We start from the raw sequence: 17,119 nt of genomic DNA, 5'->3' as shown, positions 1-17,119 counted from the left end.
ACCAAGGAAAGAGAAGGAAGACTGACAGACAGCAGCCGGCTTCCCATAGGGAATATATTAAATACCCTTGATAATGAGAATGTTAGTCCCAGGGACAAAGAGTTAGTTCATTTAAATGATTATTACTTTGTCTCACTTGCTTTTTTTTTTTGCTTCCACAGTTATTTTTTTGTATTTTTCTTTGAGCCACTCTTTCCATCCTTACCAAGTAGTTACAATTTCTTTCAAGTGAGATCAAACGGGATTGCACTTCCTGTTTCGTGGGGGTTGGCCTCACCATTGAAGATTATGGGTGCCAAGCAGAGAGAATCGGGTAACTAAAGGGAGATTTCTCCCTTTAGAAGGAAAAGCTGCATTTTAGTTGAAAAGGAAAGACAATGCAGCTGTTTTGAGTAGCTTACATCTTTAGAAATGCTAATGAATGTGATTGAATTTCACTGAAAGTGGGGCTGAACAGTTCAAGTCAAAAAGAAAAAGGAGTTTTGAGGAACTAGTCTCATTTAGAGACAAAGATCTTATTTACAGTAACTTTATCCTAAGATCTCCATTTGCAGTGCTCCTAATTTAAAAATATAAAGCCAAAGCAAAAATGTTCACCTAAGCTTTTGGCTCTCATCAATCTTTTCTAAACGTTATTTTTTTGGGAAAAGTATTGTTCTCTAATAATAATAAGTTCAGGAAATTTGGTGTCAGATACAGCTAGTCCATCCTTGTTGAGTTTAACAGGGTATGTGAAATGAAGAAACAATGCAGGCAGGCAAAAGGAGAGCCTTGCCCCTTTAAAGAACTCCGGTGATGATGCTAAAGTGATCCTTGAGAGCAGTGGGGCTGTGTGATTACCTAGGATTACAGCTGTTATTCTCCATTATACATGGATTTTTAAGGATAACAGTTGATCTATCCATCTAGGCAACAAGCTTTCCATCTTTTAGGGATTTGGAGGAAAGTCTTAGATATCCACCAATGGTAAACTTGGCCTGCTTTGTCCTGCAGAGAAGCTGCTCATGGCTGCGTGGTAATGAAGCACCCAAAATAAAAGATGGCAGAGAAGACGGAAGGCTGGGGGATCTGAAGGAACTTCTGATCTTAACACAACTCAGGCTCATCTCCCTGACTTCCTGTCCCATGTTTATCTTTCATCATGCTTTCGTTATCCTCTTCTCCATCTTTTCCATTATCCGAATCAGTTCAGAGTCACTAAAATGAGATGTAGAAATAAAGAAGTTGGAGGGATTGCTTGCCTCAATTTGTCCCCATGGTGGTAGGGATTTTTGCCTGTTTTTAGGTATATTGACATGATCAGGCCTAGTTATTTTCACCAATGACTCTGATCTTGGAGTTGAGAACATGTGCTCTGCCGAGGTATGTGTGGCCTAGTTAAGTGAACTTGCATTTGGAGACGAGATTTATAATTCTCTATGCCCTTGATGGAATGAAGGTGTGGGGGAAGTTAAGAGACCAATAAGTAGTGGGAAAAGGTAGGGCACCCACAAAACAAACAGATCTAGGCCCTGGTTGCCTGTGTCTGAACCTGGCTGGAAAGATCCACCAGGCAAACGGGCATGATCAGCTGGAAGCAGGTGGGTGGCACAGCAAGCATGCCAATGGGGCGGAGAAGCAGAGAGGAATCTCAGAGTAATCCTCCTTAACTGAGAGTGGCAGGGCATCTGTGAGAAGGATGCATTGGTTAGGGTCCAGGATGGGGCTTCTCTCTTCAAAGGCAACCTTACTGGGATAAATTGTGGATATTCTAGAGCGGCAGTCCTCATCCAGTGCAGGAAAACAAAATCTAAAGCAAACAAAATCTCCTAATACGTTGTGAGAATCTTATTGGTGTGTTAAAAAATTTCCAGCTTTCATGCCTGCTTATAGTAATTTATTCATGTCTACTTTTTCATCGGATTGACTAAAACGAAAGGTAAACAGAGGGTTGAAGAGGGTAGGAATTATGTGTACTAAAAGAGTTTTGGAGAAAGGGACCCCTGGCTCTGGAAATACATGTTATTTAGTCACGAGAAGAAACATGTTGAGTTTAGGCATGAAAAATAGCCAAATTCTCTTTGCCTCTAGTGATGATTGTAGGAACTGTTGTACTACATGAAGGTAAAGAAATCAGCAGGTGGAAATGATGGATTAGGGGTCCCTGAAGGGATTATGGCATCCGCTCTCCAGCCATCTTTAAGAACACAACTCTTGCCTCAGGTGTAGTTTCACCCAGGACACAGAAGCACATGCTGATGTCATGTAGCCATTCTTCATGACTCTGTGATTTTTGTGAATTGAACTTTTTGGGAAACAACATCAGAAACCAGAGATAACTGAGCTTGAGAAGCAGCTTGGATGAGAGACAAGGTCAAGGGTTGGGCCAACAGAACCTGACGGCAGGGTCTAAAAGTCTGCCTGATGCACCTGCCGTGATGCTACTGACCACACAGCTACGCTCACTTGTACGAGGCTCTGGCACCAGCATCAACTCATTGGGCAGAAAGCATACAAGAGTGTGTCTACATACCAACTACATCCAGGGCAGTCAACGGAAATACTCCAGCATTTGTTTCCATCATTGGATATGAGCAGGTCCTGCTCAGCCTCTGTAAGCCAAACCTCGGAGGTCACCCTGACTTTGTTGTATTCAGCTGCCTTCGGAAAGCTTCCTTGGTGTTTGTAGCTGCCGCCAACCTTTTTCAATATAAATTAAAAGTCACAAGGCTTTGCTGCTTCTCCCCATGTGTTAAGGAGTTGCAAAAAGCCATTCTGAGTTCACTTTTCTTAAAGAGTCCTTTTTATTATTCACATTGAAGCTGTCAATTGAAAAAAGTCTTTTTATAAATGGATTAATTTATGGCAAGATTGTTGATTGACAGGAAAAAGTTTGTTATGTATGGATTTGACATCACAACCATGCACAGCCAATTTTCCCAATAACAGCTTCTTTATGGAAGAATTCTTCCAGCCACATTGCATAAACAGCTGTTGGAAACACCTTTGCATCGATCACTTGTAATAGTTTATTAAAGTGGTACCTGGCAACATGTCTATATAGTTAAAGGCTTACTCATTACCAAATCCCATTTTTCAGGAGTTTATTACTCAAGCTTTTCAAATCGTATCAAACTCAAACCTTACGCGTGAGCCCCCACTTTAGGCATTGTTTCTTTTGTTAGTGAAGTTTCTGAAGCAGGGGCCTCATTTCTTATGGGGTGGCATGGACCATGATTGATTCTGCGTCAGATTTTTGAAAAAAGTTTCTCGTTTTTTTATCATCTTTTTTTTCTCTGAAAACGAATTTTTGAATACTTTTCTTCTCTGGAAATAAATATTTATAAGGAAAAGGATGTCCTAATTATCATAAAGGTGCCCTTATGATTTTTCAGCTTATACTTTCATGAACCTGTACCATATTGGAAGCTTATCTTGATCATTTAAATGCTTGCTATTTTCCCTCCTCTTTTCTTCCCTTTTCCCCTTTCCTCACAGAACAAAGCTTCCTGGACTTGTTTCCCTCTCGTCTTTGAGGTGAATGGCAACTCTCCTTCCTTAAAGGCTGCACTGTCTAGCAGGCAAGAAGATGGGCTTACGATTGACTCAGATGGAATGCCAACTCTTTTACACTCTATGTGATTCTAGGCAAGTTATTTTGCCTATGCAATCCCCTGTTTCTGTTCCTTATCTAAAAATATAGCAACAATAATAGTACCAATTTCTTAGGATTGTTTTAAGATCTAAATAAGCTAATATGTGTAATGGGCTTAACATAGTGTTTGGCACATAGTGAGAGCTTAAGAGACGGTTGCTGCTGCCCTACTAATGCAGAACAACGTAGAATTCGTAGCTGATACCAACTCTCTTGCATCCTTGGAATCCCTTCCAGCCTTCTTCTGGGGTCAGGGCACATTTTCTTACAAATATTGATAGCCCTTAGCTCCTCTCTAGGCTACTGGGAGCTCCTTTTGGCAGCTTCAGTGGCAATGATGCCTCCTGCCCCAAACCTGGTATACGCTGGAGCTTCCTCACAGAGGGTAGGAGAGGAAGGTGCATAATGAACTGTGATACTCCATTAGCCTGGATAAGCCCCAGAGCATACACAGAGCTAACGGAGCCAGCTGGCTCCCCAGTAAGCCCTGGTTCTGCCAAGACCCACTGATTGCTGACGAGGAAGCAGAGAGGAAACGCTGGTGCCGGGAGGAGTGAGGAGGGCATTTCCCCCCAAGATCAGAAAGTTGTTGGCTCAAGCAAACCGTGAGAACTGCACGGGCTAATGACTGCTTTAAAATCCATTGAGAAAGATTCTATTAAAATCCATTGTATTAGTTTGTCATTCTAATCTCTCGGGGAGTGGGCCCTTGAACAGGACCGGAGCAAACGTTCTTGGTGATGATTTAGAGTCCCTGAACTGACTTCCAGATCATCCTCACACAGGCATGTAAAGCACCGCTCTAGGCTTCCTCCAAAATGATCAGACTTCCGCAGCTGGAGTCTTAAAAAAAAAGCTGATGCCACAAATGTTGCTGGTGAAAAAAATCATGTAGTTTCTTTCTTTTCTTTGCTTTCTTTTTTTAAAAAATTTTTATTAAGAGTGAAAAGTCCTTTGCAACTTGACTTTACTTATTTGCCCAGATATCTAAAAGGAGATATTCATAGGCAAAGTAACTTTTTCTGGTCAAAAAGCAGTCTTTTTCCTTCTGTCCTCATAAAAGTGTGCTCTGTGTGTCAGTTACAGAGAGCACATACCCTCCTTTCTTCAGAAAACGTTCCTTATGTTGCTGGAGAAAATAAAAATTCTCCTCCTACTATGCATGCAAATTCTCATGAGAATATGGTTTTGTTACCCAAAAATATCACAAAGTAGAAATTGAAAATGTTGTGACATATTTTCAGAATTAACCAAAAACGCTCATATGAAGCGGCAGGCAGTTTTTGGAGTCACCAAGAAAACCATATGCAGTATGCAACGCCCAAAATTACGATTGGACACTCTTGCTTTAGTAAGTGCACCTGAGAATCTTTTGTTCTTGTTATATTTTCGTGAGACTCAAACTTCAAACAAATAGAACTAATCAAACCAGACAGTTCTCATGCATTGCTTCAGTGTAGGCGGTAATAACAGCTGAGGGATCTTATTTGAAAGTACTGGTAATTCATGAGCCCTGCTATCTCGATACTGTTTAGTGATCTACTCTCTTGTGATGTCATTCCCCACAGTGACCAAAGGCAGGAAAATCAATGTGCTTTGACATTATTCCAAAAAGTACTCAGGAAATAGTAAATATTTTGAGATGAGTTAGGTGGAGAAGATTGGCATTTTTCAAAGACATAAGGGTACCCCTATGATTCTGGCAATACCACCACGCTTTGAATCCCATTTGGACAGGTTGGGAGGAAAATCATGGCTAATCAGAATATTCATCAATTTCATTCCCTTTAGCTTGGTGGATGGTCCAGTGTTTAAGCATTTGCTGATGGAGTCCCCAATAAGAGGTCATCTCAAAGTCTTCTGCTGAATGAAATCATTGCATTTGTGATTTTGGGTCACATTCCATTTTCATGACTATTTGAAGATATCCCAAAAGGCAGTACTGGGAGGTATTTGGACCAAGAATGATTGACAGTGTCTGTAAGTGCTTATTATGTCAAGGCTTCAGCTCGTCGATTGATGGGAAATGATGTATAATAAATTAGAATGATCACACATCATTTCCCATCGATTGAAATGCCAAATCCTTGACGGAGTAATGAGTTATGGCCAATACCACTCACTGTCTTAGGGAGAGATTGATTGCATATCCTTTCATCAATGTGATCAAACAACTAAGAAATCCTAAGTACACATCTAGCTCCCAAATCTTACCATCTTTCCAGTGCAGAGCATGAAGTTAGTGTTGCCTTGGTGAGCACTGCGCAATGCCATGTGAGTATTGGAGCAAAGGTATTCTTCATCATCTGATGCAGCGAGAGCCTCACTCCCTGCAGAAATACAGATGCGTCCTAAGTGCAGAGAGACTCAATGAAGCACCACTCGCCATCCTAACTACAACAGAATAAAATAGTAAAGCTCCCAAGTTCTCTTCACAAAAACAAAAGAAAGAAGTTGCCAGTAAGCTCAATGGAATCATGTTTAGTGTGCTCATTTGCCAGTGGGTGGATATTTTTTCCTTTTTCTCTTGTGTAACTTATTCTTAGTATAATATGCTTTCTAAATCATTCTGGTGGATGAAACCAATTTATATTCCTCCCTGGTAAGAAAAGCAATTCCTTCTCATCTCATAGTTAAATACCCAAAATCATTAGTTGTGAAAAATTTTTATTTATTTAGATAGCCAACCTGTCTGTTTTTCCCAGTGGAGGCAGGAGAGCTGTCACAATCCGTGAAATTCACACTCTTTGCTCCTCAGTCAACATTTAATGATTATTTCTAAGGCCTTTTTGGGCTTGTTGTGTCTTCATAGGCATTTTAAAGCTAAACTAAATAAAGGTTCATTAAAACTTCATTAATTCAATAAATGTTTTTTGAGCAGCCTCTATGTCCAAGACATTGTGATAACTTTGAGAATATGTTTTCAGGAAACAATCCAACATGAAAATTCTATCTCACTTAAGAAACAATAGAGGGGCCAGCCCTGTGGCTGAGTGGTTAAGTTCGTGTGCTCTGCTTCGGTGGTGTAGGGTTTCCTTGGTTCAGATCCTGGGCGCAGACATGGCACCACTCATCAGGCCATGCTGAGGCGGCATCTCACATACCACAACTAGAAGGACCGACAACTAAAAAAAAATATATACAGCTGTATACTAGAAAAATAAAATCTTAAAAAAAAAGAATAGAAAACTTTCATGGTTAGAAAATATAAACTTTTCCCCAACTTTCCACATAAACTTAAGCATTTGATTTATTCAGAATTTGAAGGCCACTAGACTGAAAGCCCTGTGAGGGTAAGGAATATTGTCTGTCTCATTAATAGCTGTACACTCAAAGCCAGAAAAGTTCTGGCATATGTCAAGCATTCGGTGAATATTCTTGAACAAATAAATGAATAAATGAGGTATTTGGAATCATAGATCCTTTTCAAATTGAGTGACTCAATCAGTGTTTTTAGAAATCTCCACCTTTTCTTCCCTGGTAGAATTATAGTAACCATTAGGATTACCTACAACATGGTTACATCAAATTTAGCTGTTGAAAGAGGGCGGGAGAGAGAGGGAAAGCAGGCAGATGGAACTGCATCTGATGATTCCCACCATATGCAGACACCCTCTAGGGTGTTTAGCACGTATTGTCTTCCTTACACTAATCCTGTGAGATAGGTGTCATCCTCGTTTTACAGATGTGAGACCTGAGGTCTTGAGAGGTTAAGTCACTTTCTCAAATTTACACAGATAGTGAGTAGAATTGTTGAGAGTCCCACCAAACTCAAGTCTACTGCTGAGCTATTTTTGGAGAACCCGATTTTCACATGGCTCTCAGGTAAGCATCTAGACTACCAGAGTAGAATTATGGCTTGAGGATTCCAGTGAGAGACTCACTGTTTCAAATAAGGTAGGAGGATACGGATAATGTAGGACCCATAGTCTCCTGTCCAACCAGTGGATACACAGAAACCACAACTACTTCTCAAGTGATTCACTGAATGAAAGGATAGATCAGATTAATGAATACCATGTGAGACTTCTTAAGCTGTCAGGAAGCTAAAACATCAAAAGCACAATGCTTCTCTCTCAATACCACTTATTCATGTAGGCAGAAAAGAATGATTGAGTATTGACTTGATTCACAGTTTATTCTTTAGTTAATATAAATGAATAATGTATTCCCTGCCCTCAGCAAACAGTCTGTAAACAAGTATTTATAAGGTGGTAATGAAGTGTTAGTGGATGTAAGTGCATAGTGCCATGAGAGAGCAGGACAAGGAGCAAGTGAGATTGTGTTTGTGCTGGGAGAGGAGTGGAGGGAGTAGGGAAGACCTCATAGATTAGCTTGTACTTGAGCACACTCTAAGAGGAAGAGGAGTTCCTCTAGGAGGAAGGAGGGAAGGGTTCTGGGCAGAGGGAACAGAATGTGCAAAGGCACCAAGGCATACACACAGGCAAGTACAAGGCAAACTATACAGCATATTTAGGAAGCTGCAAAATATATACTAAAATTTATACCAGTATTTATGATTTCCTTTCTGGAAAAAACAGAATTGGATTGAGCCTACAGGGCTAAAATAAGCAGATTCTAATGTGACACAATGATAGTGGTACTCATAAGAGTTATTGCACATGCCCACACAACTGATTCAGTCACAGCTATTAATCGGCATGGATAGAAGCAGTTGAGATGATAAGAATATCTGGACCATAGTCATTAGTTTCTTAGTAATTTCAAAAAGTGATTTCTTTAGCAATATTCACATCAGGTTGTAAAGAGCACCAAGGTTTAAGAGTGGAGTCATTGGCAATGAAGAAGGAAAAGGTCAATTTCATTGACCTCCTCCTCTTATTCAAACCAGCGGAATATTGTGTCAAAACACTATCGCATCAGATAAGCACAATATAAGGGAGAACATCCAAATAAAGATGATCTGCACCAAAGCAGACTAGGAGCATGTCCATGAAACCAGGATTCCCAATAGAGCATCCTGAATAGAGCAGTTCATCATGACGAATTTTCACTAGCAGGCAAGTCCCTGATTTCATCCTTAGGAAATCTAATCCTGGTAGAATTTACAATATAATGTATATTTAATTGATTATACAAGCAATCCCTAACTTTAAGCAGAGTTGAGCTCTAAATATTTATTTAAACTTCTTTGTTTGTATTTAAAACACATTTCCCTGTAGAAAGAATGCCATGTGTGATGGTTGGGTTCAGAGGCTGTCTATAAAGGCTTCTTGTGTACATATTTGAAAACCAGAAGTATACGAGTGATAGCAAATCTTTTTTTTTTTAATAGCAACCAAGAATGGAGAAATAGCCCAAAGTAAACTAATATTTTTCTTTTTTTTTTTTTAAGATTGGCACCTGAGCTAACATCTGTTGCCAATCTTCTTTTTTTTTCCTTCTTCTTCTTCTCCCTAAAGACCCCCAGGGCACAGTTGTATATTATAGTTGTAGGTCCTTTCGGTTGTGCGATGTGGGGTGCTGCCTCGGCATGGCTTGATGAGTGGTGCCCTCTTGGTGCCCAGGATCTGAAGCGGTGAAACCCTGGGCTGCCGAAGTGGAGCATGTGAACTTAACCACTTGGCCCTGGGGCCAGCCTCTAGCAAATCTTATTTTAACTACACCTTTTACACCTAAGGTTGTTTCTACAAGAACATGAATCTGAGCCCCACTTCTTTTTTTTATATTTATTTTTAAAATTATTGTTATTATTTTTATTTGCAGTAACATTGGGTTATAACATTATATAGCTTTTGGATGTATATCGTAATATATTTCAAATTCTGTGTAGATTACATCATGTTCACCACCCAAAAACTAATTATAGTCCATCCCCTCACATGTGAACCTAATCACCCCTTTTGCTCTCCCCCCTGCCCCCTTCCCCTACGGTAACCACCAATCCAATCTCCGTTGCTATGTGTTTGTTTGTCGTTATTTTTATCTTCTACTTATGAGTGAGATCATACGGTATTTGACTTTCTCCCTCTGACTTATTTCACTCAGCATAATACCCTCAAGATCCATCCATGTTGTCACAAATGGCTGGATTTCATCATTTCTTATGCCTGAGTAGTATTCCATTATGTATATATGCCACATCTTCTTTATCCATCCATCCCTTAATGGGCACCTAGGTTGCTTCCAAGTCTTGCCTATTGTGTATAATTGAGCCCCACTTCTGAATGCCGGAAACCACTTTGCTCAGCAGTGACATCTCTCATAGCAAGAGTTCCTTCTTATTGTGCACCTATAGTTTATAAACTCTCTTTCCTTCTACATTTGCATAAAAATAGAAGCTCATGAGGTTATCCTTTTGCTACACATTTTATTTTAAGGAAAAAAGGACAATAATCTTCTTGGGTATAGGAGCTAGTTCTTTCTCCACAGTTTATGTAAACGGGTTGTTTGTAATCCAGGGGAAGGCTGTGCTGAAATGATGTTGATACGCAGGATCACAATGATGTGTGTTCTGCCACATCTATCCTTGAATTGGTTTGCTCAGTATATCTATTCAATGTGTTCTTAAAAGCAGAAATTATAATATAACTGACAGTTGTCTAGGGATTTGTAATATATGAAGTACTTTCACAGCATTGTTCCATTTAATGTCAGCAACAGCCCTCTAAGTTAGGTGTTGTTATCCGATAAGGATAAGTGAGACTCAGTGACGTGAAGTGACATACCCAAGGACCCAGCACTATTAATTAGCGGAGTTGTGATTCTAAGCCGGATCTTTTGATCCCCAAATCCAGTTCTCCGTCTATGACATCAGATTGGCATAGCAAAATTTACATTGTCAAAAGACTAAAGGTTGAGCACTCAAATCAAGTTAAAGCATTTGTACCAGTCTTTCTTTTAGAAAATGGAGAATCCTCCTCAGCATTAACTTGGGGTTTCTTTAAGTCCACCATTACCGAAACAATTGGATTTTCTGCCAAGAAACATTAAGGCTGATTTGACAAGAATGACGAGGCACTTTAAGAGTTGATTGACTGTTAGTACAAGGCTTTTAGAGCTTGCTGAAATTGCATCAACTATAAGTGAAAGAAATGGAAGTATCTACACAGAGTTTCGAAGGAAAGCCTGTGACATAAAGAACAAATGGAAGGATGGTCAGATATGTACACATTTATCCAACAGTTCTCCAATTCCTATAATATACAAGTTTGTTTGGTTCTTTGACAACTTTCTATAATCCTCACACTCAGGGACCCATTGAGGTCTAAGCTGATCCACGTGACAAAATCATTTTGTGCTTACTGAAGGACTATCAGAAAACCTATTTAGCTAAAACTCTTGTTGAGATATGTTTTTGCAACTCTGTCTTGGGCCTTTCAATCTGAGGCAAATTTACCCTCCTTTCACCACATCAATAGGGTGTGGCAACATGAGAAATCAATGGAAAACAAAATCCTTGAAGTTGACAGCATCTCTGCTGAAATCTTCAAGGAGAGTGGTAGAAACTTCCATTATGAATCTATACTTCTTGAGGATCTATGGTGACAAGAATTATTTCAAAATTTGTTGCAATTTTAAAGAAAAAAGATGAAGCAGATTTTTCTCTCCATCTCTTTTTCAAAGAACACATCAAACTACTGAGTGGGTTGGTATAACTAACAGATTTTTCACTGCACTCCTGTTAAAGAAAGGAAAACAAACAAATGAAAAAACATAATCTTTTATGTATGGCTTTCTCTAATCTCATAAAACTCTGGCTTTTAATATTATTTTTTAAGAAGACTCTTAACTGTGGACTTTCCCTACTCTTTGCATTTAATTAATGATCGTTTATACTAGGATCTTCTCTACCTCTTTTAGGAACGAAGTTCCAAAAAGAGTATGTTGTCATCTATTCCTCATATTACTCAAATAACATATTTGGCTATTGATAAGCTTAGTGTTTGGAAAAATAACCAAAAAATAACCAAGCCCAAAGTTAGAGAAAATAATCAAGTCAATGGTCAACTATTTAAATAGACTGACCCATAGATAAGCCCATATTGATTTCCAAGTTGTATCACATTGATAATGCTAAGACATTTGGTAGTGTGAGTGAGAACAGATTTATTAACCATCCTTCCTGAGATAAGAAAAAATGCAACTGATGCTTAAGGTTTAGAAGATGAATTTTACATCAATAAACCCACATTAATTTAATTGTGAAAGTTGAAATCAATGGTGATCTTCTAGACTTTTCTAAATATTTTCCATCTTTTAGATGAATTTCATCAACCATTACCTGAGAAAGTCTAGAATCAAACTAAGCGTTCCAACTTCAATAGCCTAAAAAAGTAAATGTTAAAAGTTCTGAACTATCAGTGAAATTTGAAATTTCACTCCTGTGATACGGTGCAACTAGAGAGTAGAGCAGCATTTCTCAAAGCTGTGCTATTGACATTTTGGGCCAGATAATCCTTTGTTGTGGGGGCTGTCCTAGGCATTGCAGGATGTTTCACGGAATCCCTGGCTTCTACCCACTAGATGCCAGTGGCTCCTTCTCTTAAGTTGCGACAAACAAAAATGTCTCCCAACATTGCCAAATGTCTCCTGGGTGGATGGGTAGGGAGTGAGGAGGGCAAAATTGCGCCTGATTAAGAACTGAGGTGGAGGCATAGACTTCTAGGTTTCCACTCCTTTTCAGCTTATGTAGATATTAAATTTGAAGGTGAGTGGGCTTAATGATATGTCCTAGATCACACTACTGATTAGAAGCAGAGGTGGAACCCAAAGCCAGGTGTTATTATTCCTATAGTATCCTTCCAATTGTAGCATATTAATTTTGAATACTGCTTGTGGCAGGAATATTCCACTGAGCTCGGGACACTAAAGTCATTACCCAAGAACATCACGGGAGCAGCCTTGAGATGGTGTCCATCTGATTTAAGTCAGAAAGAACACATTATTTATAAGAATAAAATAGCAATATTCAGAAAGCTCTATTTGCTTTTATGGTTCAATTTGCAGATACTTTGCGTGATGATAACCAAATGACATCAAACTACTCATGCAGCGTGTATGAAGTTGTAACTGCAATAAAGTCAGTCTGTACAAGTCTCTTGCCTTCTACTACCTTATTTGACCTAGGAATTTGTTGTAAGCGTCCTGACACTTTAATATTTTATAACTAAATGTACAAAAAAAAGTGCCTGGCAGGAACAGTAAGCTAGAGACCGAATTAACAGCCAGGACCAGTCATTATGCCAGGAAATGTGTACTTAAGCTATTACAGTGGCTGTCATCTTGGATTGGCCCCGTTAGCCATCTCTGGTCCATCAAGGCAATAATGGAAGCCATTCTCCTCCTCTAAGGAGAGATTGCCAAGAAAGTGCACTGCTGTGCAACCAGCTGTTTGAGGCACTGAAAGGATGAAAGAGGGTGAGAGCAGGTGAGATATATTTTGCATTTCCTACTTCGATATGAATATGGACATATCTATGCCTTTTTTCTTTGGCACATTATGCTAAGCATTCATCACTTTCATACATCAACTTTATCCAAAGATTATGTATGCTCTTTGTGTGTTAGATTTACCCCCTTCTTTACACCACTCTTTACTGAGTTATTTGGTTAAAATTTATTAGCTTTTTGTAAGACATTTTATAACTTGTGTTGCATGGAAGATGCTTTATGTGAAGGGTATATTTGTTAGAAACAAAGTTTACAGTGTATGGTTTACTAACAATCCTACTAGGCTGCAATATAAGGAGGATTCAAGATAGTTAAAGGTAGTTTAGATTGTCCTGGTGCCGATCAGACTGGGGGTAAAATTATAAAATAATTTTTAAAATCTGATGCATAAGGAATATGTATTCCTTTTGTTGAGCTGGAAAATATAGAAAGAAGAAAAATAAAGAACAATAAATAAAGAAGAAATAGTAATTGTATATAGTCTCATCACATGGAGATTGTATGTTAATGTTCTCTGTCTCTCACACACACACATATGTATGTATTTGTATGTGTATATATGTATACAGGTATATGTATGTATGTATATATATATATTGGGATTATATGGTAAACACTTTTGCTGCTTTTTTCACATTATTGTGATTGGTTTTCATGTCATTTGATTATTCAAAAATGCATTCTAGTTGTACAGAGATACAATTAATTTATTTTATCATTCTGTATTTTCTTTTTATTGAACTTTTGTTTCTAATTTTATTTGGCTGTTACAGTATAAAAATAAAATACTATATAATACAATAAATCAATGATATAGTTAATTTTATGTTTTTAACTTTTCCTAGTTTATCATTTCCTAGGTATCAAGAGCTGGGTCAAAGGCAATAAACATTTATACAACTCTTGATACATATTGCAAAATTGTCCTCCAAATAGATTTGTTGATTTAAATTTCCATCAGAAATAGATGAGGAAAATTTTAATTTAAACAAAAAGTGGAATTGCTGAATAGGAGTCAACATTAAGGAACTCAAGAATTTCTTTATCTGGACCCCCACCCCTCTTTTGGCACGATAGATGTTTTCTTTAAAGTTAACTGCTTTTAAAGAGTAGATGTGGATCAAAATTAAAAGAATTTGCCATGGGCCACCAAAAGAGTTTCCAATTTAAAAATGGCAGAATCATTAAAAATATACAAAATATTAAAGATGAAAGGACGTTAGATATTATCAAGCTCCATTTTCTCCTTTATACAAAATTTAGTCATTTATTAAGCAAATATTATATGTCACCTCTGTAATCTTAAATTTAGTTGGGAAGACAAGAAAAGTGCAAAATTAACTGTAATACAATTCCATAAATGTTAAAGAAAATAATGGGCAAAATGCAGTGGAAACATATGGGAGTGGGGAATGTTTAACGTTTCTCTGGAGGAGGGAGCCAGATAAAACTTCGCAGAATAGGTGATTGCCAAAGAATGAAGTTTTTTTCAGGGGAAGGAGAAAAGGGTTTCTGGGACAGAGCAGCATTAAAGAGGCACAAGGACATGAAATTGTACAGTTTGCTTGGACAACACCAGTAGTGAGGTATGGCTAGAAGATAGAAGGCTGCAGATGTAGTGTTAATGTCAAATTTTCAATGTCATATTAAGCAGTGTCTACTTGTTCTGAGTCAAAGATTAGCTGTTGAAGATTTTTGAGCAAGGAACATGATTCTTTCTCTAATGTATTCAAGTTAGACGAGACTGGAGACAAAATCGCTAACTATTAGTGTACAAATGGGATGATAAGAGCTTGAACCATAGCAGTGGTGGAAAGACTACACATGAGAGGATAGAATAAAATGCATATCCAATCAACCAATACACAAATATTGACTGAGGGCAAGCCACGTGTCAGCACTCTTGAACCTGGAGATGCAGAGAAGATCAAGATGGCAAGTCTTCCCCATAAAACTTCCAGTTCTTCAAGAGAATTGGGCAATAAACAAAAAAATATTTTTTAAAATGCTGAAAGTGATGAGCACTATGTGAGTAAGGGAGGAGGTCTTCTTAATTAGGATCATATACAAGCTGCCCCATGAAGGATGAGAGAAGAAGTCAGCCATGTGAAAAGCCAGAGTTCCCTCATTTGCAGAGGGGTGAAAAGTGAGAAGGCCTGCAGTGAGGAACTTTCTGAGGGAGCAAAGGTGACTAATTGGAAAGGCTGTATAGGAGAGGGGACAATCATATAGCCTTTACAGTCAGATACCCTGGACCAAAAATCCAGGCTCTGCTGCTTATCCTTCTAGGCTTCCGCTTCCCTTATAAAATGAGAATAATAATGCACACATTACAAGATTACTGTAAAGATTATATAAAGTAATATATGTAAAATTTAGCACCTTGACTTCAGATAATAAAAACTCAATGGAAAGTAGTTGCTGTTATCATCATCATCATCACCATCAAGAAGAATAGGGAGAAATGGGGCCCCTTGAGTTTCTGTCTTAGGTGACTGAGAAGTGAGATAGGCAGCTCAGAATAGGAGCACGTTGGGGGGTTCAGATAGTGAATCTGCTTTGAGGGACCTATTGGAAATCCAGTGGACATTTGAATCTAGAAGTCAGAAGATAAGTCAACAGATAAGGCATGAGGGAGTCACTGCCCTTGCCCAGTAAAAAAAAAAATTTAAAAACCACAAAAATCAAGGTGAGAAAACTGTGAACTTAGCACTTCATGAGGGTAATCATCTCCTTTTTAGAAATTTCTAATTGTTTGAAAAAAATTTTCTTTTAACGATTTGAAATCTATCAGTAGTATACGTCCCCTGGCCCTGGTCAAACTTTCTGGAAATATGCAGAATAAGAACAATCACTATTCAAGTAATAGCCTTTCAAACATTTGGAAAAAGATATACTTGACTCCCTAGTCTTCATCTGGGAAAAATGGTCACAAATATTTCAATCTTTCCTCAGATATTGGGGTTTTTATATCCTCTCATCATTCTAATGATGGTCTTGCCCAGAACTAAACCCAATATTCCAAATGTGATTTGACCACTTTGTTAGTTTCAACCTATCATTTGTGTCTGTCAAGTCCCTCATCATCTTGATTCTGTCATCTAGTATATTAGTGATTCCTGTCAACTTTGTATCATATACCAATTTGATGAGTAGGATTTCCCAATCTTTATCCAAGTCTTAGACTATTCCTGCTGTGGACTAGTAGGTGGGCATGAAACCCTTGGCTTCATTTGAGAAGAGCGAGTTGTTGTGTTTGAAAGTTAGGCTTTAAAGGGTTGAGTGAGAGTGAGCATAAGGAAGCCAAAAGCAACAAAAAAGAAAAAAAAGAGATGAGATAAAAACGATTTGACATAGAAAGTGAGAGCTGTAAAATCTTGAGATGTCTTCGGTAGGAGTTATATGGAGCCACCTCTATAATTTCTCCTTGATGATGATGATGATGATAACAGTGATGGTGACGGTAATAATAATAATATTAATCAGTCCCTGGGCACTTATTTTGTGTCAGACCCTATGATAAGTGCTGAAACTCAATTTTCACAGAAACCTTAGGAGGAAGCATTATTAGTATTTTCATCTCCATTTTCAGATGAGGAAACTGGACTTTAGAGTAATTAAGTAATGTGCCCTGAGTCACACAAATAGAAAATGAATGAATCTGGGATTTGAATTCAGGCAGTATTATTCCAAAGACACTGTATTATACTGCTCCATTTTATGACTAGTAAATACTACTTTTTAGTCTATATCACTTTCAATACCAGTTACCTTAATTGTAAGGGATGTTTTCCACACAGAAACAAAGATATTTTACCAGATACATAGAAGTGATTCAAAAAAAAAGCTAAGTTAGGATCAAGATTCTGAGCGGCTGGCTAGGCTCACGTATTAGCTAGGTCATTCTTCCTACATATCAATCTCATAATGGACCTGAGCCAAAATTATAAAATAACCACGTCATGAACCTTCAGAATAAATCTTGAATAGTCAAAAATCAAATATGTGAATATCAAGAAATTATTGTCTCCATTTTTGGGGAAATAGAAGAAGTTTAAGTTATAAAGACTC

The sequence above is a fragment of the Equus asinus genome, chromosome 16 (assembly GCF_041296235.1).
Source record: "Equus asinus isolate D_3611 breed Donkey chromosome 16, EquAss-T2T_v2, whole genome shotgun sequence".
Lineage (NCBI taxonomy): Eukaryota > Metazoa > Chordata > Mammalia > Perissodactyla > Equidae > Equus > Equus asinus.
This window is presented reverse-complemented; position numbering follows the sequence as displayed.